Source organism: Coturnix japonica, chromosome 3 (genome assembly GCF_001577835.2).
Source record: "Coturnix japonica isolate 7356 chromosome 3, Coturnix japonica 2.1, whole genome shotgun sequence".
Lineage (NCBI taxonomy): Eukaryota > Metazoa > Chordata > Aves > Galliformes > Phasianidae > Coturnix > Coturnix japonica.
In genome coordinates this window covers 45,374,169-45,385,991 of record NC_029518.1, presented here as the reverse complement: position 1 = coordinate 45,385,991, position 11,823 = coordinate 45,374,169, and positions in this window count along the sequence as shown.

Genomic DNA, 11,823 nt, shown 5'->3' with positions numbered 1-11,823 from the left:
TGCGTGCGCGCCGCGCTCAGGAACCGCCGGGCCTCCTCGCCATGGCGGGTGGCGCAGGGGGCGGGCGCGGAGGGACGCGGGCCCCGCTCGTTTCCGTCTCCTGCCGGCGGCGCGCGGTCTCCTCGCCCCCACTTCCCGCCCGGCGGCGCCGACGTCTCCTCCCCCGTCGGGCTTCGCTGGGCCGCGCCGGGAGGAGATGGACGAACAAGGCGCAGCGGCTGCGGCGCGGGCACCAATATGGCGGACACGCGGAGGCTCCTCGCAGCGCAGCTCCGAGAGGAGCCGAGAGCGGCGAAGGCGGCTACAGCGCCACCTGCCGGGCAGCGCCCGCCACGCAGATGCGCTGCCGGAGCGGGCACGCCCCTCTCGCTGTCTCAGCCGGGCGGGGCCTGGTGCCCAGCGGCTCCGCCTTGAGCGCTGCGGCCGGGCCCGGGAGGGAAGAGCTGAACGGAGGGTGCGTGGGGCAGGGCTGGTATGAGGTCTAAGTGCTTGTGAGAGGTCGGGCTGCGACAAGGAAAGGAGCAGCGGGGCATAACAGAGTGCGTAACAGGTCACGAGAGACGTCACAAGTACTTACAGAGGATTATTATTGATTGAGAGCAAAGCCGGAAAAACAAAGCTGTGTTTAGAATTTGGTAACGCGGCCCTGTGAGGCAAAGAAGCGACATTTTATTACCCGGAGTGTATTTTCAGCTGAAATCCTGTCACACGGAAGGGCTGGCCTCCAGGGAGCTGCTCTCCCTGTCAGGAAGGCCTCTGCAGGGCTCACCTGTGACAGGGCCAGCAGCAGGAGACAAGTGTTCAGGCCACAGTCATGGGTGCACCTTCAGCTGGAATTCCTGCAGAGCTCAATGCTGTTCTTCAGACCCTACAGACACAGCAGTTCAGACCATGTATGTTTTCTTTATCTCCCCATGAATACCCCCAGACATTCTCACCCACACCAGCTCCCCACAGCTCCATTAGTTAACCATCTCACCCAAAGGCACCAAGATCTTTACTTCACAAACAGCATAGCTGAGAAGTTAAACCTAGGGAGACACGGAATTGCACAGTTGCATTTTTACAGAAGCTCACATAGAGAATAAATCTTGTTAAAAACAGCCTTAAGGTTTTTTCTTCTCCAACAGGTTCAACAAGGAAAAAAGCCCATCTCCAGGGGGCAACATAGTTGCAAGAACAGGCCACAGAAGTAGTCAAGAGGCCAGAGCAAATGCCCTGTTTGGAGATGATGGGAGAACTTCAGTGTAGAGAAGAGATGAGCTTGAGGTAGGAAGGGCACTCTAACAGCCAGCACATACGAAGTGAAGTGACTGAATAAAATCCCTAAATATTTCTCATCATTTTGAAATAATTTCCAATAATCTCTTGATCTGCTCTGTATTTCTTTTTATCAGAGAGACATCAAGTCTTAAGGCAGAAGAGGTTCTGCCTCAACAGCAGGGAAACCTTTTCCATCAAGAAGATAGCCAAACAGATAAATAGGCCCCTAGAGAAATGACATTGGTGTCCATACCTTTTCAAGGTCAAAGAGGGTCAAGCTCTGGCTGACCCACTCAAAACTCACAGTTGAGCATACTTGGAGCCACAGATTGGGTTAGGGAGCTTCTGAGGTTCCTTCCAAGCCAAGCAACACTGGCAGTCTTCTACCAGGACAGTGCTGTCCCTCCCCTTCACAACTGCTTTGAGAGAAACACATTCTACCTCCCAGGTTGGACATGGCCTTTCCTCCTCTTTTGTTCTTTTCCTGTGGGAACTGGAAGAGGCAACTGTTGAAATTATTGTAGAGCAAGGGGTTTATCATATTACAAAAACTGTTAAAAATATTGACCTCATACTCCTTTGGAAAACTTACTCAAATATTTTAGTTATGGACTATTCTTTAGAACTTGGTAGCCTCCCTTTTGGGTGAAATTGAAGAAGGTCTGGTTTTGCCTATGAAAACGTATGGAATATTACACTGGACAGGAAAGCATTTTTCAAAAACTATTTTGAAATTGACTTCAAAGTGGCCACAAACTTCCATGTGACTGCTTTTATGGAACATCTATTCCAGTAGCATAAGTTCTTCCAGTTTGGGAAAGGAATGAGTGAATAAAGAAGTAATCAGAGAAGAAAGGGTAAGATTCACACTTAGATATAAGCACAAAGCCTTGACCTCTGAAATGCAGAAGTGACCTCTGAATTTGCAGTGAGGGAATCAGCTATCATCCAAGAGTGAGAAAGCAATTAACTGAGTAAATACTATGCCTCTCACCATAACACTAGATATTCTAGATTGAACAAGCACACAACTGAAGTAATACCAAAACAGCACACAAAAAAATGTTTTATTCCATGGCAGGGCTACCTTACCTCATGACATCACCTAATTCAATAACTTAAGGTATTATTCATAACATACCAAAGTCAGCAGGAGGTTTCTTACTTTGCTCTAGAACAGAATGATTGACAGCTTACTATTCAATGCAAGATTTTTTTCAGTTCTGTTGCTTTGTAAAACTACTGAAAGTCATAGCAGAAACTTTTAAATTATGCTCTTGCTCTCCAAAATATAAAGGACTTAAAAGCAAGGTTTGCAGTGGTGGGTTATGGTTCCTGTTTGGAGTCGAATACAACTTTGCAATTGTGAGTGAAGAGCAAGAATGAGGATACCTTAATCTGACACATAGTGAGTTTTCCATGAAAAGGTAAAAATATCCTCTACTTTTCCTTACTTCTGACAAGACTAAATACAGATTCAATAGAATGTGCAAGTGTCATACTGACAAATACTCCTAAGAAGCATCCTCCATACACAAGAACAGTTCCCTGCGCTTTTCTCTCACCTTTTAGAATTAAAAATAGGTGTCAGGAGAGAGCTGGCGTTCAGGTTAGCACAGAGGAAAACAGATCTGTAATAACAGCCACTTGCAGCTAAAGCTAAAGGTAAGAAAATAGTAGTAAGTTTCTTTGCAGTAAACTCTTGCCACACTTCTATTTTTAAATATATCTACAAGCCAAAGACAAATCATTCTTCATATACAATGCTAGTCTTATTTTTCAATGTGCTTTCAAAGAGCAGCTTACAATTTTGTCCGAATTTTAGTACATTCTTCTTCATCATCAGTTTTCACAAACTACTGTCTTCCACTTGTATTTTTAGTTGCCACTCCATCATTACAATCATTCTAAAAGTGTTAAATTTGTGAGTAGAGGCATTGAAACATTTTCCATTGAACTTATCCTGAATGTGTTAGACATTTTTTTTCATAGGGAGCTGTTCCCCCCAACCCAAGTGTGCATACATTTCAAACACAGTAAAAGGAACTCTAGACCACTGCATTAGTAAGTATTTGTAATCATGATAACCTAATTATTGAAAACTGCAGTCAGTTTACTATCCAGTTCCTCTTGATTGAGTTTGACTTAGTCTAAACTTGTTGTGCTCATCCTGGCTTGATGGTCTCAGGCTTTAATCATTACACCGCAGAAATCACTTGAAAGTGATCTTTGAAAGACAGCTTAGGCTTCAATTTGCAGGCCAGCTGTAATGCTCAGAGGCAGACCCTGGATCTATGTGAATTTCGAATGAACTTGATTTTTTTCTTTCCTTCAGGAAAATATATATATATATATATGTATATTTATATATATATATAAATTACCTTTGGCAACTTTTCTTGGATTTGCTTGTGGGTTTGGATAACCCAATATATAACAGTGTTGCCATGTAAGTCACACCTACAGTGGAATTTCCAACACTTTTAAGAATCTCAGACACTAATCCTGTTGCTTTCTTATTCTGTACAGGGTTCTAACCCTGAAGTTCCAAGTTCATGCTGTACTGGTTTGATTACAGTCTACAGTCACTGGGTAAAACAATCACTATTTCTTACAGCTGCATAACAAACAATTAGTTCTGCTTCTAATAATATTGTTGTTTTAAAGAAAAGGTCAGACAATGGTTTTGCAGTAGCAACTATGGCACACTTATCTCATTATAATGAAGCAGAACTACAGAGATTGAATACAAAAAATCCTGATGATTCTCATTTATAAACACTGTAAAGCTGTAGAAAGTGGTCTAGTTTCTCTAGCCAACTCCAGCTACAAGCATATCAATTTTTGGAAACTCAAAAAAAAAACCAAAAAAAACCTATTACAAACAGTATAAAGAATATGCACTGAAATCTTGAATTCAATTCTGGTAGCTCTGAAGTATCTCTCCTCATAGACCTCTCATGTTCCTATTGAGATACAGGCTGACAACCAGGAGCACCAGTCCTTGATCAGTAACTTGGATTATTTTTTCATATTATTTTTTTCTCTCCTCCCCAGATTTCTCTCTTGCAGTCATTAACACTGCAAAAGCAGAATTATTTCTGTCATCCTGACGGGAATTGTATTTGGTTCTATGGGGCATAACAGAAGTGAGTACAATACACTAAGAGCCATTTGCATAATTTCTCTTCACTATCTCCAGCAAATGTAGGAAAATGGTTTATATTCTGCCTTTTTTAAGACTCATTTCAAGCTTAAAAAGAGAGACTTGGACTACCACATTTAGAGTCTTCATAATAATCTAGAGAAATTAAACCAAATTTTCAACAGGCATTTAAGATCAATTTTTCTACCAAAAACAATATAAAACATAACTCTTAAAATTAATGTACAGATTTTCTAGACATAGGTCACTGCCTATTTATAGAACTCAAGCTTTTCTGCAGCATCTGGTCTAGGCTCACATCACATATCTGTGTTCTTCCAGCCATCAGAAGATCAGAATATGTAGATGACCAGAAGTGAAGGAATACCCAAGTTTCATTCTATATTGATTAAACCAGTCTGCAACTCCTAATCAGCTACTGACTTGAAGATGTTCTAATGCTTGAAGAAGAAAGCTCCAGTACTTGAAGAAAAGATTCTCATCACACTGACAATTTCCTCGTTTTCAGCAGTCATGCCCGATTTTCTCATTTCAGAGCTTCTTCTCTATGCAAGTCACGACCTCATTACAATCATATCAACTGCACTTTTTTTTCCTAAAGGGACTGAGTTCTCATCTCTTCCTTCACTTTTCAGTGAACAATAATTCCAGCCAGAAAGTGAAGTAAAAGATTTCCCCTCGGTTAGTGTTTCAAACAGTGGCACTCACCTCATTAGCAGTACCCACAGCAAAAAGAGATGAGGCCAGAAATCTGTGGTGGCATAGACTGTACTTTTAGATCTTATCATACAATGAGGAGTATGCTTCAAGCATGTGCTTACTGGTTTTCACCATTAGCTTAATCATTTGTACCACTGGTAAACCAGAACCAAACCAAAGGCATGGCAGTGTTTTCCATATCTTCCTTCTCCAAGAAAGGAACTTACCCTTCCAAAGTCACAAATACTTTCTTTTTAAGTAATTGTACAGATGATGCTTAGAGAACTTCATAACTTATTGATAATCAAGGTATCCTCTCTTGAGAATATAAGCAGAAGAAATCACATCAGGGACTGATTCTAGGAGATGACAGCACAGCAAAATGGGACTTTATGAAAAGAAATACAGGCACATTCAGCGTGTGCTGAATCCTATGCCTACTAAGGCCAAGTTGTTAACAGTGCCTAGAAATAAGTCTAAATCCTTCATGTATCCAAAAGGTTCACTTAATTATGACTACTTCTAACACTCAGAACTCAATGCTTATTTGACTCATTTATTTATATTAGTTATACCTCTTCATTGTGTGGAATAAGGAAAAACTGGGCAGATTGGCATACTACAGGTACATTAAGGCTTTGCAAAACACCGCCTAAACTGTAGCACAAGCAGCACTGAGTAGAGCTGCTCAATTCAGCTGGACTGAGCTGACAATCACAATCAGTTACTTGGCTGGGACAGCACTCACAGTTTTTCCAGAAGGGGGAATTAGACAGTCCCACACAGCTGAACTACACAGCTTTCCAGATCTTGAATGCAAAATTCAGCTCAGGATGTTCAAGCTGGAATTTTACTGGCTCACGTCCTGCAGAGCTTAGCAGTAATGTTCCTATGTCCATCTTTAAGTTTGTCAAGAAGAAAAGCAGGAAAATACCTTCTAGATCTTGGTGGTCCTCCAAACGGTCTAGTTAGATTGGCATGATAACTCACTAAATTTTCTTCTCAGACTCACTTGAAGCTCTGATCTCAGAACAGGGAGAAGGAGGCTATACCAGGAAGTACATACATACCTTCTGGCAAGAAGGTGTGTTGGAAGGAACATACCCAGCCAAAAATTATTTCAACATTCTTGATGTACACTGTCTGCGTGTTGGGTATAAAAAGGCCAACAGCCCTGCTGCATCTAACAGCAGAGAATACCTTCTAAATTCATTAGCAGATCAGGAGTAATTACATGATGCTGCTCAACATCCACTAAGATTCTCAGTGAACTTTCTCCATTTAAAAACTCACCCAGCTTGTGGTATCAGGAAGGCATCTATGGATGCCACATTATAGACCAACTTTTTTTGTTGATACGTTCAAACAAGTATGAAGCTACATTCCCTTATAGTAATATACTAATGATCTGGAGGTTAAAAAGAAATCAAGAAACACCCCAGTGCAATCTAATATAGAATTCATTCCTGAAAACAACTCATTTTAAGAGAAAACCTTATGTATTGACTACAGTTTCCCAGTTCAAGACTGCATTTACCCAAAAACAAGCAAGTATAAAAAAGCTGTCATTCTGTTCAGTCCTGATGACTACACTTTTATGTGTGTTATACACAGGACTGTAGCAAATACTGTTTGTAAAAGCATATCAGCTTCCAGTACCTGGAACAGGGAAATTTGGGAAACTGCTGGGGACTGAGAGCAAGAGTATCCCTCCTGTAGGAATAGTGGTATCTGCTTCACAGTGCAGTCTAAACTCCTTTAATTACTTCAAGTTTGATACAGAAGAACTTATGATCTACTTCATCCTTTGCCATGCTTGATATCTCTAAGTACACTTCATCTTCAACTCTCAGGCTCCATAAACAGGCTTCTTATTTCTAACCTTAATGCAAGATGATGGGTATATGCCCCATATCTCTCTAACTCCCTATTATACAATACATTTGCATAGGTGAAAACATTACTCCTACAAGAATGTAAATACTGAGGTATTTTAAGTTCACCTTATAAATCTTATTTTTACAGAATAATAACAGGTTGTTCTGAAATTAGTCAGAATTCATGGAATAGAGAAAAAGATCTTTTCAGCTATTTATAAGAGTTTGTAGTAGTCATCTCTGGATTGTGGACTCTCAAAGGTTTTAAAGAAACAGCAGAAATTTTGTCACACCTGATTTACTTTAAAATGGTCATTCTTTTAGGGCAGGCCTTAAGAAACTAACACTAGCACCACTCTTCATGTCTCAACTGGAAGGTCATTTTGCCTAGGTGAGAGTCCTATAAGAACAGGAACATTTGAGAGCTTTTTGTATTATCTGATCTGAATACATTACTCCAAGAACTCATCTCACATTAAGCAGTCATAAAACTAGCACAAGTCACTCAAATTGCCCAATGACACATTCAGAAGGACAGGAGGGCACATCAGGGCCAGGGCTTGGGCATGCTTGTGGAGCTTTCTGGCATACCAGCAAAGCAGCAAGTTACATTAATGCTTTAAAGATGGACACCCTCCTCTCTCTCCCCATCCCTTCTGCATGCGAATAGGAGAGCTAAAGCTGATCTCTCTAGACAGCACAGCCATTAGAGAATGAACTGTTATGAGCCAGATGATCCCTCTCAATCATATGCTTGCTTTGCAGGATTCATAAAACAAGATTATGGCATTTAAATAACTCTTATGCAACCAGGAATGTGTCCTAGAAGACAGAAAGCTTCATTCACTGATGACCAAATCCAGCATTTCAACTCCACATGCATCTGTTCAGCTTTAAATTGAAGATAAGCTGAGTTTCTACTTGCAAGAGTGTCAACGTTACAAATATCTGTGATCTAAAATCACTCTGGTGCTGGTACAAGCAAATTAAATGCAAAAAGCTGGTAGTATAATTAGTTCAGAAAAGCAGTGTGTTCTAGTAGAGTTCAGAAATTCTCCCGGATTGAAGGCAGTGCGACACAATTGCGCCACCTGGTGGCCATTCGCGGAGAAGCCCAGTAGGAGAGAGGAGCGCAGAGCGAGAGACACCCCCCCCTCCTCCTCCCTTTCCATTTCCCATAGCTAGCAGTGATTTAAAAAAACAACACGCATATGAATATTCTACTTAAGAACTGCTCCAATAATAAAGGATTGCCTTCAGCTGGACACTGGTTTAATAATTGAGCATACCACTTCAAAACAAGAGCCTAAGATTTGCACTTTAGAACTGTAGTTTTACTTTCATTCTTCCATTCAGCTTAATTATTCCAACTCGCATGCATTTGCTTTGGTTTAATAAGAATGCAACTGAAGTGCTGTGGACCAGAACTTGAACTCAGCTGTTGTTCATCAACCACTGTGTTCAGAGATCTACTTAAATAAATACAAGTTGTGAACCACCTCTGCTAGAGACAGCCTGCATTCTCTTCTCCTAATTGTTTTCTGAGGAATGATACAAAGTATAATTATATACAAAACGGGAAGCTAATGATCCCTCCATGCCTTTAGAAATTCATCCTCTTTATTTTGTGATATCTTCCTTCCCCCCCCCCACCCCGGCCTCCCCTGCTTTACAATAGATTTTCTTAGAATCTGAACTCCCTGGTTAGGTAACAGGCTAGAGGCTGTTTATCACTTCATAGAATCATCAGAGAATCATAGAATGACCCAGGTTGGAAGGGACCTCAAGGATCATGTAGTTCCAACCCCCTGCCTGGCAGGGCCACCAAACATACACATTTACTACATCGGGTTGCCCAGGGCCCCGTCCAACCTGGTCTTGAACACCTCCAAGGACGGGGCATCCACAACCTCCCTGGGCAGCCTGTTCCAGGACCTCACCACTCTCCTAGTGAAGAACTTCCCCTTAACATCCAACCTAAGTCTACCCTCATTCAACTTAAAACCATTTCCCCTTGTCCTGCTATTATTGGCACTTTTAAAGAGTTTACCCCCCTCCTGGATATAGGTTCCCTTCAGGTACTGAAAGGCTGCAATGAGGTCACCCCACAGCCTTCTTTTCTCCATTCATATACAAAGACTGCACTCTAGTTTTCACTTTTAGGCCCCCACAAAGTTCACAGTCATTAGAACTAATGAATTTTAAGACTTCTTTATTTCTTAAATCTTTTTAAATGCCCTCTGAATTCTTCACGTTATAACTGAACCTATAATATGATGTAAGAATGATGAGGCTATACACTGATGAAGTAAATGATAAGCACAGGCATAAGGTCTACCAACTATAGCACTTGTATTCATGTAATAAGTTCTAGTAATGCTGTAATTAAAACATTGATTCTAACAAAAGGAACCCAAGTTTGAGTCATTTTTGCTGATACTATCTCATGGAAAGGTGACAAACCTGAGTGTAGCTAGAGGGAAATAAAATTCTAAGTCTTGTCTATACTAGAAACCCAGCAAGGTTTAGCTGATGCCAGAAAACAGGCAATAATAGCAAGAACAGCAACATGAGAATTGCTGAAAAATGTTATGGGAGGCAACCATAAAAGTTAAACAACCCTATGCTACTATCAAAAGACTTCCAAAATAATTTGATTTACAATTGCATGTTTAGCAGCTGGTCAGAATGTGATATATACCAGTCAGACTCAGTAAGCATGCTGTAGCACCTGTGAGGGATAACTAATTCTATTTCTGAATTATTAGCTGAATAAGTTTATGATAGAGAGGAGATGTTAAATGTCTCTAAACATGCTTGTCTTGTCCCAGGATGCTATCTAGAAAAAAAACAAAAACAAAACATTCAATACAGAATTTGTTCTTAATAAACCATACTTTAATTCTTCCTTAACTTAACATCAAACTGTGTACCAGAGTGCGCTGACATAAGCAAGCCTCCATGAAGAAACAACAGTCCATTCAATTACAGAATCAGACCTAACACAACTACAAGTGATGTTGACAATCCCTCAGGACTTTTCTTTGTATTTGTTTGAAAAGTCAGCTGAGCTCAGAACACAAGGAATCAGTCAGAGCAAAGCTAGATTTCATGCTTCTGTTGCTGCAATGTCTGTTCTCCTAATTATCAAGGAACAGTAATTGCTATTGTATACAGTTTCTTTGTCAGGAATTAGCTGTAGTATTTAAAATTTTGCCAGTTCAATCCTTCACATGAAGTTTTCCTTTGAAAAAGTTAGAACTGGGGTTTTAGAACTGCTCAGACTTGCTGTGTATTTTTCTTCCTGTAAGACTTGTACTGGATGTGAAATTGCAGAGAGTTTTGGAGGAGAACTGGAGAAAAAATGGAAAGAATGTTACACTAGAAAGACAACTCCAGAAAGCAGATCAATACTGCACCTGAAAACAAATCAGACTACCATAGGAACCATAGTACTCACTTCAATAATTCTGCAGTTTTTCCCTCCAGAAGCTGTTTCTACATAATCTTTGCCACACTATAAGTGGGACTTACAATACCATACATTTGTTTTATCATTATTTAACATTTAAGTTACATAATCTTGAAAAAGTACACTCACTTTAGATATCATCTGCTAAACAAGTCCTTCTCCTAAAAACCACAGTGTAACACATTAGGTTTCCTGACTAGCAGAAACAATAATTATACTTAAAAGTATTTTCAATTTGATACTGCGGAGAAGAAAAATACAAAATCAATTTTTCATGGAGGTTCATTTAAATGGGAAAGAAAAAAGAGGGTTGACTTAATATGATCACAAACACAAGTTCTTCATCCTGAGCAACAAGCTTAAGTTCAATTAAAATTGAGATAAACAATTAGTAAACATATATGTATTTAAACAGATTATTGTCTGAGAGATTAAGAACATGCTATGCCTGTGATATAGGCCTTCCCTACCCCTTAAAGCGTAGCCTCACATCTCTGCCCTTTCGATGTATCTCAGTGGTACAATAACGTCCATACCTGAAAGCAGAATAGGGAAAAGGATGGAACCACCTCCATACAAAGCAAACAGGGAAATGACACTTACCTCAGTTCCTATAAGAAGAAAAACCCTTATGTTTTCCAGTCTACAAAGTAGGATCTATCAGTGATAAAGAAGACCTTGTGTCCTACTATGTCTTTGAAGTGGTGATAACCTAGGTCATTATCTGGGTACGAAACACAGAAGAAACTTACTCAGTCACATAGATTACTAGCAACATCAACAAAAGCACCTGAGATGCTCAACTCACTTCAATAGTATCAGTGATAGTAGTAGTAGTAGTAGTATCAGACTTATGTTAAGTCATAAATAAAGGCAAGCAACAAAATCAATACTACTATCTAAAAATGTCTGTAATATTGCATATAGTAAGTACTTGCTTATCTCAGTAAAGCAGGCCATATGCTACATATACTGCTTTTACATAAACTTTAGCTGTCCTTGCTATAGCAGCTACTACTACTAAGAATAAGCAACATAGCATAACCTGTTCTTTAACATACAATAAGCAAACAGAATGCAAGATAAAACTTTCAACACATATAAAAGTTACACTAAAGGTACCACACTTCCAGAACTTTCAAAATAAAAGCATTTTAAAGTAGCAACATGACCATAAATGAATGTCACAACAAAGGAAATAAGCTTTCTTAATTACATTCAATACATATGTCATATATTCTATGCATCTATGACTGCACTGGTTGACTAACATCTAGAACGCAGAAAAGTAAATCAGCTACCTTGTTGCATCCTTAGAGAATCCTTTTCTCTTTTAAACAACAAGA